We start from the raw sequence: 16499 nt of genomic DNA on the forward strand, positions 1-16499 counted from the left end.
CACGTTGGGTGGGGCAGCAGAGGAGGACAGGCCAGGAAGTTAAAAAATCCAGGACCGGGGGCGTGGCTTGGACGCCGATTAAGATGGCCGCTTAGACCCGGAGCTCCGCCGCACCGGGATGGACCCGGATTGATTATTACAGCTTCCAACCTCTTTTGTCAACACCACGGAGACGGTCCAGCAAGCGGAACGGGATGTGCACCTGGGGAGCCAAGGGTGATCCCTCTTGCGTTCGAAACACGCTATCTTCGTCGCGCTGAATGCGCTCCTCAGAACGCCCGCCATTTTGTCTCCTCAGCAACGCTCGCCTGTAACCGGCGCGCGCATCTGGAACAGCAAGTTTCTCCCATGTTTTCAGACGCGCTCTGCTTTCCATGACAATGTGGAGCAATTCCTACTTTCCAATCGCTTTTCAAGGAGCAGCTGTATGAAAGACTCATTACAACTTCCCTGGTAGGTGAATATCTCTGTGGTCTTGAACTGTTCCCCGAGGATTACATGTCTACTTTAACCCTTCAGGGAAATGACTTAATTTGTTTTCTACGCTTTTTGTGACGCTTGGAGATGGATTCTATACCAGGGGCTCTTTCTCCACGACTTGTATGCAATCTTGAGGATACCTCTTCCAAGCCTTATGTGGTACTAAACGTGGTATTGGACAACCATATTTAATTGCTTACTATGCATGGAAACACCTCCTAATATCTGCTCACATCATTTTCAGTCCAGGAGTTTTTCAATGACCTTTCCAAGTCTCCTCTATTATTTCTGATAGTCGCTGGGCTATTTAGATCTGGTCTGGTCATGTAGACATATTGACAATCCCTGCCTCTGAACCTAGATTGTTGTGTTGGCTTGCTTATTTGACTTTTGCTCACTATCATTGGCACGTTTCAAGCTTCTATGGGCAAGCTTCGCAATCCGAAGTTTGTCTTTGTGCCTTCGAAGGCTCCACCTTCCTCTGCCTCCTCCTCACCATCAGGCCACTCTCCTCAGTCTCCTTCCATAGAGCAAATGGCGACAGCAGGTCCCTCCCGCTCTTCTTCTTCACAATCTTCTTCCAGCATTCCTGTTTCCTTACCTAAGCGCATGAAGCCGGACTCCTCTCCTCCGCCACCTGAGTCATCTCCACCCCCTATCTCTATGGAGTTGATACTTGAGGAGATTCGCGCTTTGCGCCCATTCGTGGAAGAGACTAACGCTAAGATGCAGCTTTTTGAGGACAAATGGTCAACTATGGAGGCCCGTGTTTCTTCTGTGGAGCAGCAGGTTCCAGAGATTCAGTCAAATTCCCATCGCATTTCCTCTTTGGAGAAGTCTCTTCTTGCCCTTCAGCAGCATACTGAGGATTTGGAAAACAGGAACAGGAGGAATAACCTGCGCGTTTATGGCCTACCGGAATCTTTGGAGGGGGATGATCCTGTCACGTTCTTCTCTTCTTTCCTCCTGAAGTTGTTAGACCTTCCTGCTACCACCTCTCTTAGTATCCAACGAGCCCACAGACTTGGTCCTCGTTCCTCCTCCTCCACCAAACCGCGGGGGGTCATTATCCTCTTTCTTAAATTTACTGACCTCCTCCTGATCCTCTCCACAGCTCGAGCGAAACGCCAAATTTCTTGGATGGGTCAGAGAGTCTATCTCTCTCAGGATGTCTCTGGTGCCACTGCTGCCAGAAGAAAAGAATTTCTGTCTCTTCGCGCTCCCCTACGTTCTATGGGAGCTAGATATGGCCTTTTTCACCCTTGTACCTTCAAGGTAACTCACCAGAACAATACTTGGACTTTTCAAGACCCGGCTGAGCTCAGGAAATTCATCCACACTCAGACTAACGCTGGCATGGACACATCCAATCCTCCTACTGGTTGATTATTTACTTGATTGGTCTTTTTTCCTTACAGGTTCTTGCTGGAGTTTTTCCCTTCTTAGTTGATTTTCCTTCTATCTGATGTGATTACATAATGGTTGTCGTTTGGGGTTTCTGTTTTTGCATATAATTGTTTGTTTGTGTATTGTTTACCTTCCCATGACCCCTGCATAACATGTTTCTTTTTTCTTTCCCCAGATTCTCTGTTTGACCAACCCTCTTGTAATCCTCTCCATACCATTTAATCCGTCTTCCTTATAACCCGCCCTGTTGCGGTGGGTTGTTGCTCTCCGGCTCGGAGGGCTGTTCTTGTCGAATCCTTCCACACCCCATCGTCGTCATCTTCTCATCTCCCTTCCCCCTTCAGGTATGTTTCCTTCAGTCGTCCGTTTTGGATATGTACTGTATCTTCTTCTTCTCCTCTTTCTCGCCCCTTTCCTTCCTTTCCTCTTTCCTTGCTCTCTTTTCACCATGTTCTTCGACTTTCTTTTGTCTTGCTTTTGTCTTTCCTCTGCTCGTTATTCTCCTTTGTGGCGTTTTTTGGTTTTATTCCTTTTCTCTGTTCCTGACACACTTTATTGTGATTTAATTTAAAGTTATTTCATGGAATGTGAAAGGTTTTGTTAGCCCCATTAAGCGGCAGAGAGTGCTTTCCCATCTAGCCTCTTACACCCCTGACTTGCTTCTTTTGCAAGAGACTCATCTCTCTGAGGCGGAGTCTCTTAAGTTAAAAAGAGGTTGGGTGGGAACGGTTTTATTTTCTCCTACCTCTAACAAAAAGAATGGTGTGGCCATTTTGTGTCACAAGAAGTTAAAATGTAAAGTTCTCTCTCAAGAAAATGACACTGAGGGTCGTTGGGTCTTAACTAAGCTGTTAATTAATTCTGTTTCCTTGACTGTTTTTAATGTATATGGCCCCACTCACCCTGATTGTAACTTTTGGCCTCTAATAACTTCTAAATGTTTCCAACACAATGATTCTTTGTTCATTCTAGGGGGAGATTGTAATCAAATTGTTGACCCGTTTCTTGATCGCAAATCCTCTGCCCGCTTCACCCCCCACAAATCACATACACAATTCCTTGACACTATCTCCAAATCTCACCTTCTTGACTCTTGGAGACTGTTCCATCCTGACTCTTTAGACTACTCGTTCTTCTCACCCCCTCATGCCTCCTTCTCCCGGATTGACTATATATTCCTCTCTCAATCTCTCTCTCAAAATCTTCTTTCCTCATCTATAGAGCCGATAGTTATCTCAGACCATGCTCCTATTGTCACCGTTTTTGATCTTCTTCCCCCTCACCCCAAATCCTCCCGCTGGCGCTTTAATAACTCTCTCCTCCTAGACCCCCTTTTTTCTTCTTCCTTCCTTTCCTTTGCCACGGAATTTTTCCTACTTAATTCTGATCCTTCCTTCTTTACCCCCTCATGTTATTTGGGACTCTTTCAAGGCTACTGCTCGCGGCTTTGTGATTGACTCTGTCTCAAAGAAAAAGAAATCTTATCTTAAGAAGCAAAAAGACCTTCTCTCTCATATCAAATCCTTAGAACATAAATTCTACACCTCTTCTACTCCAACTGTTGTACCAGACCTTATACGTGCCAAACTCGAGTTCAACAAAATTTCTACTGACAATGCGTCCTCATTGCTTCTCCGCAGCAGCGCCCGCTACTACGGAGGTCGTAACAGGTCAGGTAAACTTTTGGCCAACTATCTTAAGTCTCGCAAGGAGCGTAACCTGATTGATTCAATATACTCCAACGATAACCATCTCCTCCACAAGGAAGAGGATATACTCGCCCAATTCCAGCAGTTCTACCGATCTCTTTATACCCCTGAATCCCCCCCTTCGACTACTCTCATTCAATCCTACTTGGACAAAATTCCTGCCCCCTCTGCCTCTCATCTTAATTTCCCTGATCTTGAGCTTGGCCTCTCTCTCACCGAACTGGACAGCGCCTTAACATCTCTAACCAAGGGTAAATCTCCGGGTCCAGATGGTTTTTCTGTGGAATTTTATCTACATTTTTCAGATCTTTTGCTTCCCAAACTTCTCTCCCTCTTTCAATCCTTCTTCACCTCCGGCACGGCTTCTGGTACCTTTCACGAGGCTACCATCTGCTTAATACCCAAAGATGGTCGTGATCCGCGATTCTGTAAGAACTATCGCCCAATATCCCTCGTTAATGTAGATTATAAATTATTTGCTAAACTTCTTGCCCGGCGTTTAGATTCTTTCCTCCCACACCTTATCGGTAAGGAACAATGCGGTTTCATAAAGGGTAGACTTACCTCAGATAACTCCCGTCTTTTTCTTAATGTTCTCAATAAAGTACCTTCTCTTAACTCCTCTTTAGCTGCTATATCAGTGGATGCCGAGAAGGCTTTTGATAGAGTAGATTGGTCCTTTATGTTCGCCTCCCTTCGTTGGCACGGCTTTGGCCCTAATTTTATCTCTCTTGTTTCTCTACTTTATTCCTCTCCTAAAGCGTCTGTATTAGTTAACGGCCGAACGTCCTCTTACTTTCCCTTGCAGCGTGGTGTTCGCCAGGGCTGTCCTCTCTCCCCTTTACTTTTTGTTCTGGCTTTAGAACCGTTTCTCTCGTCCATTAGGAACAATATTTCTATTTCTGGCTTTCCTTATGATAAAACCCACTTGAAACTCTCTGCGTATGCAGATGACATTCTTTTGTTTATTTCCGATCCTGACCAATCCATTCCGGCCTTATTAATTGAGTTTAACTCCTTTTCCCAAGTTTCTGGTTACAAGATCAATTCCGATAAAACTGAGATTCTCCCTCTTACTAAATTTTGTCTCCCTCACCAGTTTTCGGCCACCGGGTTTGCATGGAATCCCTCTAAAATTAAATACCTTGGAGTCTGGTTCTCCAACTCCATTTCTTCATCTATTCGGATCAACTTCACTGCCGTACTATCCCGTATAGATAAGTTGCTCTCTTCTTGGAATCCCCTTTTTCTCTCCTGGTGGGGTCGGCTAGATTCGATCAAAATGATGATCTCTCCCATTCTCATATACATTCTTTCCATGCTCCCCGTTCATATCCCTGATGTCTAATTCAAACGCATTGATTCCTGTCTTTCTAAATTCCTTTGGAATAATAAAAAATCGAGAGTTGCGCTTGCTGCCCTTCGTAAACCAAAGGCTAACGGCGGAGTCAACTTTCCGGATTTCCGTCTCTACCATAAATCCTTTTCTCTCCGTCAGGCTTCTAATTGGCTGGTCCTTACACCTTCCCCTCTAGCTCCTCTTTGGCTCTCCATTGAACGTTCACTCCTCTCTCCTTTTTCCCTTTCTGAAGTTGTACATTTCACTGCTAAGAACTTAACCACCCCTCTACCCCTGTTTAAACATACTACCTCTCTACTACATGCTCTAGTCCGTTCGGACCCGATCTCCCGCGAATCTTTTTTGGCTTCCCCGATTTGGTACAATTCACTTATCCTCCTCCATAACCGCCCTATTTGCTGGACTGCGTGGAGATCTAAGGGGCTGATATGGGTTAACCAGCTTTTTGATGGCTTTCTCCCGTGTTCTTTTCCTCGATTCCGACTCTTGTTTCACTGTCCCCAGTCTTTCTTCCATAGATTCTCTGTCCTAATGGCCATTATACTTGAGGTCTACTACTCTCTCCCTTTGTCACCCTCTTCTGTCTCCCAGTCCCCGCTTCTTCAGATTCTCTCTGCTCTTCCCAAAGCCTCTCTTATTTATAAGTTTTTCTCTTCCCCCAATCCGACTCGTCCAAAATCCAAATTGGAAATTGCTTGGGAGCTTGATTTGGGCTGTGAATGGTCTATAGTTGTTTGGGACAAAGTCTGGGTCAGATCTTTAAAAATCTCCCGCTCTGCCTCACTAACTCAGTCTATGTTCTTTCTATATCATAGACTTTATCTCTCTCCCCTCTCTATTTCTCGCTTCTCTCCTGATAAGGATTCTACCTGTTGGACCTGCTCTGCCCCTAATGCTGATCTGTATCATTTACTTTTTCTATGTCCTTCTGCTCTAGTACTTTGGGATCAGGTGTGGTCTTATGTCTCTCGCTTATTCTCTATCTCTATTCCGTATTCTATCCCTCTTCTTTTCTTAGGTAGTATCTCTGACGCTCTTGACATTCCTTCTAGTTCCTCAGGTCTATTAGATCTCATGTTGGCTCTGGCTTTCCAGCACATTGCTTCTAACTGGAAGGATCTTTCTAAGCTTTCGATACAATGTTGGTGGAACTCCCTCTGTCACTATCACAGACTTGATGTTCGCTTCGCGGCTGCCTCCACTCCTACTCTCAACAGAGATCTATTCTGGTTGCCTCTCACAACTTATCTTGATTCTATGGCTCTAAAGTCGAAATCTGTTTCTCCTTTATCCTCTGAGAATTTCAAACCCCCATGAAGTACACCGGCTCTACCCTTCCTCTTTCTTTCTTCTTCTCTATTCTCTTTATCTTATCTATATTTACATTCCTATTCCCTGCCTTTCAAATATTCCCTACCCTTGGCTTATTTGCTCTCTCTATTTTTTCTATCTTCTGTCTGACTATAGCATTTACTCTTCACTAAGACGCCTCATATCTCCCTTTCTCTTTCTTTTCCCTTCTTTCCTTTCTCCTCCCCCCTTTCTCTCCTTTTCCTCCTCTTTCTTTTTCCTTTCGGTTCCCTTTAAAATTTTATAAAATGCTTTTCGTATTTTTTCCTCAGGTTCCTAAGGTTTTTGAGCTTATAATGACCCTGTAATATTTTTTCTCTCCTTTTGACTTTGTATGACAATGCTCTTTATATGACCTGTATTTGTCGTCCGCTATGTTTCTCTTCAATAAAGCATTTCAAACATAAAAAAAAAATCCAGGACCTAGACTCTGAAGCTGACTAGGAGGATCAAGATGATTCTAACCTGGACAATCCAATTCTTCCTGAAGGTGAGGGAGAAGGCCTCGGTAGCCCTCTCTTTACCCCACCTGGAAGGGTTAACAGTGTACCAAGAAGATCAAGATCTCCTTTTCAGGAATCTAATCATTCTGGTACTTCTGTAGGGACCTCTGTTTCTCATAGGATTTCTTCTCATAAAAGGGAGTCCTCTTATGAGAAGAAGTGCCAACTGCTTAAGGTTGAAAGAGCTAAGCTCAGAATCAAGAGAGAGCAATTGGCCTTAGATAGGGAATCCCTGGAGCTTCAGAGAGCTTCTAAAAAGGTGGGGCTAGAACCCCATGGTGGCAGCAACAGTGTCCTTAGAGGTAGAGAACATACTCATGACCATAGGAACCTGAACAAGATTGCCCCTCCCTACCAGAGTGGGGATGACATCCACAAATGGATAACTGCACTTGAGCGGGTCTGTAAAGTACAGAGGGTCCCTCAGGAGCAGTGGGCAGCAAACTTGTGGCTTTCCTTTGCAAACAAAGGTAGAGACAAGCTCCTCACTGTTAAAGAAGAGGATGCTGATAACTATACAATCTTGAAGAGTGCTCTGATTGATGGGTTTGGCTGAACCACTGAACAATACAGGTTAAAGTTCAGAGATACCCAAAAGGCACAGACTCAAGACTGGGTTGACTTTGTAGATTGTGCTACAAAGGCTCTGGAAGGTTGGATATATGGCAGCAAGGTGCATGACTTTTTAGGATTGTACAATTTGATTATGAGGGAGCAGATCCTTAATTGTCAAAACCAGCTTTTACACCAGTAACTGGTGGACTCTGATCTGACCTCTCCCCAAGAATTGGGAAAGAAGGCAGATAAATGGGTCAGAACCAGAGTAAAGCCAAAGAATCAGGGTGGTTACCAGAAGAAATATTCTTCCAAGACCCAAGAGAAAGTGGGGAAAAATCAAAAGATAAATCCACTACAGGGCCCCAAAAGTCCTCTTCTGGGGGTGGGTCCCAAACTCCTTCCTCCCCTGAAAAAAAACCTTATTGCCATGTTTGTAAGAAACCTGGCCACTGGAAAAATGACCCATGTGCCCTAAGGTCAGCAATAAGGAAATGTTCCTCCTAGCAATACTACCACTCCTCCTGGTACTACAAGTAGTAATCCCCCAGGTGGTGGTAGTGCACCCAAAAAGTTAGGCGGGTTCTCATGGGGAACTGAGGTTAACCATAATTTAGAAAGGTCCCCCTCACAGGCCTCCTCAGTATGTGATGGTGGCATGAGATTTGCCACTTTTACTGTCAGATACAGTTCCTTGGGCAAGTACAGACAGGAGCCAGTAATCAATGGTCAGAAGGTGTTGGCATTCAGGGACACAGGGGCTAGTGTCACCATGGTGACAGGGAGGCTAGTCACCCCCCTCAACAGCTTTTACCTAAGTTTAAGTACCAGGTGACCAACCTTGATGGTATCAGGACAGATCATCCCATGGCCAAAATTATCTCAGCTGGGGAGGGGTCACTGGCCCAAAGAGAGTGCCAATGTCCCCAAACTTGCCTGTAGATTGCCTGTTGGGAAATGACCTGGAAATTTCAGCCTGGGCTGAAGTTGAATACCAGGCCCATTTGGGAATGTTAGGCCTCCCTGAGAGAGTTGGTGGAGTCTGAGGGCCACGATGGCGTCGATCTTCGGCTGGAGGGGAGCCACATGGCCACTCCTCACTTGATGTTCCAGATAGGTTACAGATCCTTGGCCTATCTGACACTTGCTGGCTTTTATGGTGAGCCCGGCTCTTTGGAGGGCGGTCAGGACCTCCCCGAGGTGCCTTAGGTGCTCGGCCCAGTGGCTGCTGAACACCGCAATATCGTCCAGGTAGGCGGCGCTGAACGCTTCTAGGCCGGCCAGTACCTTATTCACAAGTCTTTGGAAGGTTGCCGGGGCATTTTTCATGCCGAAGGGCATCACTCGGAAGTGGTAATGGCCATCGGGGGTGGAGAAAGCGGAACGCTCTTGGGCACCTGGGGTGAGCCCGATCTGCCAGTAGCTGGCGGTGAGGTCAAAGGTGCTAAGGTAGCGGGCTGCTCCTAGGCGGTCGATCAGTTCATCTGCCCGAGGAATGGGATGGGCATCGGTTTTGGTGACGGCATTCAACCCCCGATAGTCCACGCAAAACCGGAGCTCCGGGGTGGTACCGGGGGCGGCAGCTTTCGGTACCAGGACCACAGGGCTGGCCCAGGGACTGTCGGAGTGTTCGATGACCCCCAGGGCCAACATCTTTGCGACCTCGGCTTGGATGCAGGCCCGTACCCGTTCGGGGACCCGGTAGGCTCGGTGTCGCACCGGGGGGCTGTCCCCGGTGTCGACGTCGTGGACGCACCATCGGGTGACTCCGGTAGTGAGGGAGAAGAGAGCAGCGAAGTGATGCAGCAGTCCTTGACAATCTTGGCGCTGCTCTGGAGTCAGGGTGGCGGAAAGGAGGACTCCCTCTATGGAGCCGTCCTTGTCTGAGCTCTTTAGGAGGTCGGGCAGGGGCTCGGATTCGTCTTCGGCCCCATCGTCTGTAGCCATCAGCAGGCTAAGTTCCGTTCGGGCAAAGTGGGGTTTGAGCCTGTTGGCATGGAGGACCCGGAGGGGGTTCCTGGGGGACTCCAGGTCGACCAGGTAGGTGACGGGGCTCTTCTTCTCGACCACCTTGAAGGGCCCGGTCCACTTGTCTTGGAGGGCACAGGGGTCGACGGGCGACATGACCCAGACCTGCTGTCCTGGCTCGAACTCGATGGAGGAGGCGTTCTGGTCATTCCAGCGTTTCATTTCCTCCTGGCTGGCCTCGAGGTTGGCTTCGGCCATGTGAGAAGTTGGCCTGGTATATGATGCTCACTAGTTAAAGTGATCACCTTGTACCATGCCAAGCAACCCTTATGGTGTGGTTGTAAGTCAACCTTTTCGGACTAGCTGCCCTAGCGGTAGCGTAGGCTAAGCAGTCTTTGAGGCTAAACTCGTGAAGCGTGTTAAGCCAGCTGTTTTACCAAATGTAACCCCCTTTTATACCAATGAAAGGACACCACACAGATATATATTCAAAATATATATGTATTTATTTCTCAAAGTAACCCCTAGTCTCTTTATGAGCACAGGAGCACAAATCGTCAAACAAGATTACAGTAGAATACACAGAAGTTGCACTTTATATGGATAGGCCCTGGTGGCCGCTCAAACCATATACTAAAATAGTGGTATAAGTACCACGAACAGAAAAGGGAAAAGGCCTAGGGCCTCTAGAATCGCTGGGCCTACAAGGAGCTAACTTCAGTTAGTGACCAGGAGGTCCACGGGTGGCGTGTGCAGAGCAAATAGTCACACGCGTGCTCCCATAGGTTTCAATGGGTGCGTAAAAAGTACAAAGTTACTGCAAAAAGGATCTTCCGGATGGACTAGGAACTCAAGATTTGGAACACAGGCACTAGAGATGTAATACTACACTTGGGCACAGGTGTGCCAGCTTTACCTCACCCACAGGAAGCGGGTGCATAGGCCTCGAAGTGCGTCGGGTTTCTTCTATCTGTTCCGTGGAGCCTGAAGACAAAGATGCTGCAGGCGGTCGGTCCGGGAGAGATGCAGTGGATCCAAGAGTGGATCGGAGATGTTGAAGACCTGTAAGCAGAGAGGACAGTGTTCACAGTCACTAGCCAGTGACCAGAGTGGCACCAGGTGGGTACCAGGCAATGTCGGGTGCAAACAGGAAGAAAGGTGTAGCTTGTCTCTGCAGCCACGTGGTCCCTGGAGGTCGACGACGTCCAGGAGTCGGTTCACGAGCTGTCCCACGCAGGCTCTCGCTGTCGGCGGTGTCGGCGACTTGATCGAAGCAAACAAGTCTTGGCAAAAGCAATTGTTGTAGGAAATGAAATAAGCTGATGGTTCTGACCAGCAAAGTCAGAGGGACTGCTCCTTTGGAGGGGAGCAAGGGCCAGTCTGGAGCAACCAGACCAGCAGTGTATTTTGTAAAGTTCGTCGCCAAGATGGCTACTAGCCAGCGGGCCAGCAACCGGTTAGGCGCGTCGAGTGGCAAAATGCAGAAGGGCCCCACGCAGATCGTGGAGATGCTGGAGGGCTCACCTTTGGTGCAGATGCTGCTCGAGGGTTGGGCTTCTCAGATCCCAAAGCACAACTTGGAGGGAGCCTCGGTTGTTGCACTTGTCAGCTTGTTGTGGTCGTTTCAAGATGGCTGGCTCCACGTGTCTCGGTGCCTCCACGGGTCTCCTCTTTTCAGGGACTGTGGATCGGGCGGTGAGAGGTCTGGAGGTCCAGGTCCAGGTCTTGTCAGTCTCTGGGCTCGGGCTCCGGCGGGAGGCGGCGGCAAAGCAGATGTTGATTCGCTGGATGGTGCTTGCGTTAGCAAGGTGGTCACTCCCTGACCACAGGGGAGATTTCCTTCAGTCTTCTGTGCAGCAGAATGTCGAAGTTCCCGTCTTCTTCTTAGTTTCAAGTTGATTCCAGGATGTCTGAAGTCTTAGGACACAGCTCCTACCTTTAAGCGGATTCTAGGGGCCGGACTACCTGCTAGGTCCCTCCCTATGGGTGGGACCAGGAAGGGGGGTGGTTACACCCCCAATCCTTTGTCCAGCTCGCCCCAGGCCCGGGACTGGTGTGCCCCAGGACCGGTTTGAACTGGCATATGCACCGAGGCTCCTTGTGAGCCACAGGCATGTTTGGTTTCTTTCAAGCCCTACCTGACCAATACACAAAATCCTGTCTGGGGTGGTGCATGCACCTCCCCTGGCAGGAAACCCTTTGTCCACACCTCCCAAGCTGGAAGGACTCCCAGCAGCAGGAGGGCAGACTTGTGTCTGTGGTGGCAGCATCCATTTTGTAGAGCTGAGGCTATGTCTGATTTTACCCGGGTTTCAGGTACTGTACATGTCGTGTCCATCTAGAAGGGTGGAATGCTAACCCCGTCGCCAGAATTGGCGAGGGGTTAGTATTCCAATTCGTATGACACCTTACTCGACATGTTTTGATAAAGCCAAACCAAAGATAGCATTTAACCGCGAGGTTCATAATGCACTTAAGAGTATATGGTATGACGATATCTGGAAACAGTAGAAGGAAGTTGTTCCGACCACTGCAGACAGGCTCAGCTCATGCCAGAGCACCATCTCACATGGAACCAAGCACTCTGCCTTCAGGATTGTTAAGGCCTGCCATAGGAGTGACTTATAGGTTACCAGGTGTCCCATTTAAGGTTAGGTATAGGTATACTACACCTTAGTAAGAGGTGATTACACCAACTTACCCCAGCTGAGTGATCAGCCAGTTGTGTCAAATTGTTAGGCCAAGCCTGGGGTGGCATAATACATGCTTCAGCCCCTGGCAGGCCTTGGGTACACCAATGCCCTGGGTACCTAGTGTACACTGGTACAGGGGCTGACAGGGTGATCCAACCAATTGGGTATGTACCTAGGGTACATGGAGTCCATTTTAAAGAGAGAACAGCCAGGCTGAGATCCTGAATAGCAGGATCTCAGGCCAACTAAGTCGAAAAACCAGCTAGACACTAGGCAAAAATTTGGGGGTAACCATAGTCAGATATCCACCTTCCTACACAACCCCCCCCAAACGAAGGGAGATAAGGCTGACCTTGACCAGGTAAGCCTATATTGCCCAAGTGGCCATATAAGGAGGAACCAGCACTGGCATGGTTACCCCCTGTCTCATGGTCCACTAAGCAATCCCTCACCCTAAGGGTATCAGAGGGTCTCCACCATAGGGAATCTCTACCTTTGGTGTGTCTTGGCAAAGTAAAAGGCTGGTGTTGAGATGGAGTACTGAAGTGAGTGTCCTCAAAGTGAGGCCTCACCTTCCTCCAATCCCCCTCCACCATGGATGCCTTTCTTTCCTTAACTGAGTTGCACTGTGCTCTCAGGGTCAGCCTCTGGCTACCTAAAGCTGGAGGCTAAGTCCCTTTTGTGGGCTTACTGGAGGGACAGGTCAGGTCTGGGGCCCTAAGGTCCCATGTTTGCCTGTACCCAACAGAATCCCTCTGGGGGAGGTCCCTAACTACCTGTAAAGGAGATCCCTCAGGAATGTTTTTACCCATCACCTGACTAGGGCTACTAGCCAGGCAATCCTTATTCTTTTGATGGGGGGGTTCTTGTGGACAGGGGCCCTCTTGGGGTCCACTGGCCTCCCTGACCTCTGCAGCCCTGGGCTGACTGAGGCAGGGTAGAGAGAGGCAGGCTACCTGCACCAGACTGGGTCCCACCTTGGAAGGGGCCACTGACATCAGAGGCTCTGCCAGGCCAGGCCTGGCTACCTCTGGGGCAGTTCCTTCACAAGGGGTGAGGTCAGCTCCCTGAGGAGGCTGACTTTTTCCTAATGTCTGGGGAGAGGGAGATTTTTCTTCCTCCCCACTACTCTCTGTTTGTGTGGAGTGATCCATAGTTTCAGGCTTCACTACACCTATGTCAGTCTGAGTATAGGCTGAGACCATTACAGCCTTGCCAACCTTTTCAGGGGGGCACTCAGTTTGTGTTTGAGCTGTGACTGTCACAGCTCTGCCAGTCTCTACAGGGAAGTCTGTCTGTGCCTGGGCTGTGGCTACCACTGCCCTTCCAACCTTTCCAGGGAGGAAATCTATTTGGACAGGGGTTGTGAATGGCACAACCCCACTACCCTTTTGTGAAAGGCCTACCATTTTAGAATGGGTGTCTTGTTCAACTCCAGCCCAAGCTGAGAGTTCTAAGTCATTCCCCAGTAAGCAGTCTACAGGCAAGGTTGGGGACACTGCCACCCTTTTAGGGCCAGTGACACCTCCCCAGCTGAGACATACCTCTGCCATGGGATGACTGTTCTGTTTGCCATCAATGTTGGTCACCTGGTAGGAGAAACCAGGCAAAAGCTGCTCAGAGGGAACTAGCCAATGGGCCACCATTGTGATGCTAGCTCCAGTGTCTCTGTAGGCCTCAGCTTTTGTACCATTGATGTAGGGCTCCTGTCTGTACCTACCCAAAGTGTTGGGACAGGCAGTGAAGTTGGCAAACCCCATGCCACCATCACAGACAAGAGTATCTGCTGCAGGGGAATTGGCTAAGCCAGGGTCCCCCTGTGTTCCCCAAGTAAACCCACCCAAATTTTTGGGGGCACTCCCACCACCTGGGGGATTACTGCTGACAGTAATAGGTGGTGTGACAGGAGTAATTGGAGGAACAGTTTTGTTTGTAGCCCTTGGGCAACTGCTGTCAGTTTTCCAATGCCCAGGAGTTTTACACTCATGGCAGTAAGGCTTTTTACCTGTGGTAGAGGAGGGAGCTTGGGACCCACCACCCTGTGTGGAGTTTTGGGGCCCTGAGGAAGATTTCTCTTTTGCCTTATCCCCTCCCTTCTCTTGAGGTTTGGTGGTATCTTTCTTTTGGTCACCACCCTGATTCTTAGGCCTGATCCTGGTCCTGACCCATTTATCTGCCCTCTTTCCCAATTCTTGGGGAGAGGTCAAATCTGAGTCTACCAGGTGTTGATGGAGGAGCTGGTTTTTACAGTTACTTAAAATCTGTTCTCTCATCATCAAATTGTACAATCCTGTATAATCAGATACCTTACTTCCCAGCAACCAACCCTCCAAAGCCTTAGTGGCACATTCAACATATTCAGACCAGTCCTGAGTCTGTGTCTTTTGGGTGTCTCTGAACATTAACCTGTACTGTTCAGTGGTTAAGCCTAACCCATCAACCAGAACACTCTTCAGGACTCTGTAGTTTCTGACATCCTCTTCTCTAACAGTGAGGAGTCTGTCTCTGCCTCTTCCTTCAAAGGAGAGCCAGAGGATTGCTGCCCACTGGTCTTCAGGAACCTGCTGTACTTTGCAGGCTCTCTCAAGAGCAGTTATCCATTTGTGGATGTCATCCCCACTTTTGTAGGGGGGCACAACCTTAGACAGGTTCCTATTATCAAAGACCCTATCTTTGTCCTTAGGGACAATGCTGCCACCAGTGGGTATAGACCCACTCTCTCTAGGTTGCCTAGCCTTCCTCAGTTTTTCTTCCATCAGGGCTACTTCTAGCTCCTGCTTCCTGATCCTCAGCTGGGCTTCCTGCATTCTGGCCTCGTGTTCCCTCCTCTGAGGGGTGGTCATCCTTTTCCTGGAGTGACCTTGAGAGCCTCTAGATCCATGAGAAGCATTGGAGTCACCTGAGCGATTCCTTTGCCTCCCAAGCCCTGTGTTAAGTCCACTGGGGAGATCCAATGGGGTAAACCCATTGTCAGTCCCCAATAGCCTTAGTTTAGCTGGGCCAAGTATAACACTTGGCACTGGGCTAGTTCTCCCTTCATCATCACTACTTTCTGTATCAGCACCTTTATCACTCTCATCCTCTGTGGTATTATTGCCATCTAAGGGGTGACTATTGGAACTGGGTACCTCTGTAGCATCTTCAGAAGGGGGGCCTCCTGTTCCTGACCCTAAGGGGGCTAACTGGGAAGCTTTCTTGAGCTCTCTCTGATTCTCATCATTTTGCAAGAGTTCTCTGAGCTCAGCAGAGGTAGGGTTCTTGGGCTGTTTAAGGCCTCTAAGAGTTGCCAAATGCCTGAGCTCATTCTGATTAAGGGTAGCAAAGATGGATGGTGCCCTCTGGGGGTCACTCTCAACAGAGATGGGTACAGTGGACCCCTCTGCCCCAGCCATTGCTCTTAAGTGTGGGTGGATGTGTTGCAATCTACCTACACTTGGGTTTACCTACTAAACCTATCTAGTAGTTGTAGTCAGGGTGTGCTACTCCCTTTGCTCTACAACAACTAAGTTCAGTAGAACTTATGTATATCTAATCTTGTTTTATATGTACCTACAGGTACCTATGTGATCTTTCAATTGGTAACCAAGAGATTACAATCGTAAAACACAGCAAGCTCAAATCCAACCGCTGCTCACCAATGTGAGAAGTTGGCCTGGTATATGATGCTCACTAGTTAAAGTGATCACCTTGTACCATGCCAAGCAACCCTTATGGTGTGGTTGTAAGTCAACCTTTTCGGACTAGCTGCCCTAGTGGTAGCGTAGGCTAAGCAGTCTTTGAGGCTAAACTCGTGAAGCGTGTTAAGCCAGCTGTTTTACCAAATGTAACCCCCTTTTATACCAATGAAAGGACACCACACAGATATATATTCAAAATATATATGTATTTATTTCTCAAAGTAACCCCTAGTCTCTTTATGAGCACAGGAGCACAAATCGTCAAACAAGATTACAGTAGAATACACAGAAGTTGCACTTTATATGGATAGGCCCTGGTGGCCGCTCAAACCATATACTAAAATAGTGGTATAAGTACCACGAACAGAAAAGGGAAAAGGCCTAGGGCCTCTAGAATCGCTGGGCCTACAAGGAGCTAACTTCAGTTAGTGACCAGGAGGTCCACGGGTGGCGTGTGCAGAGCAAATAGTCACACGCGTGCTCCCATAGGTTTCAATGGGTGCGTAAAAAGTACAAAGTTACTGCAAAAAGGATCTTCCGGATGGACTAGGAACTCAAGATTTGGAACACAGGCACTAGAGATGTAATACTACACTTGGGCACAGGTGTGCCAGCTTTACCTCACCCACAGGAAGCGGGTGCATAGGCCTCGAAGTGCGTCGGGTTTCTTCTATCTGTTCCGTGGAGCCTGAAGACAAAGATGCTGCAGGCGGTCGGTCCGGGAGAGATGCAGTGGATCCAAGAGTGGATCGGAGATGTTGAAGACCTGTAAGCAGAAGGGACAGTGTTCACAGTCA

Source organism: Triturus cristatus, chromosome 11 (genome assembly GCF_964204655.1).
Source record: "Triturus cristatus chromosome 11, aTriCri1.1, whole genome shotgun sequence".
Taxonomy (NCBI): Eukaryota; Metazoa; Chordata; class Amphibia; order Caudata; family Salamandridae; genus Triturus; species Triturus cristatus.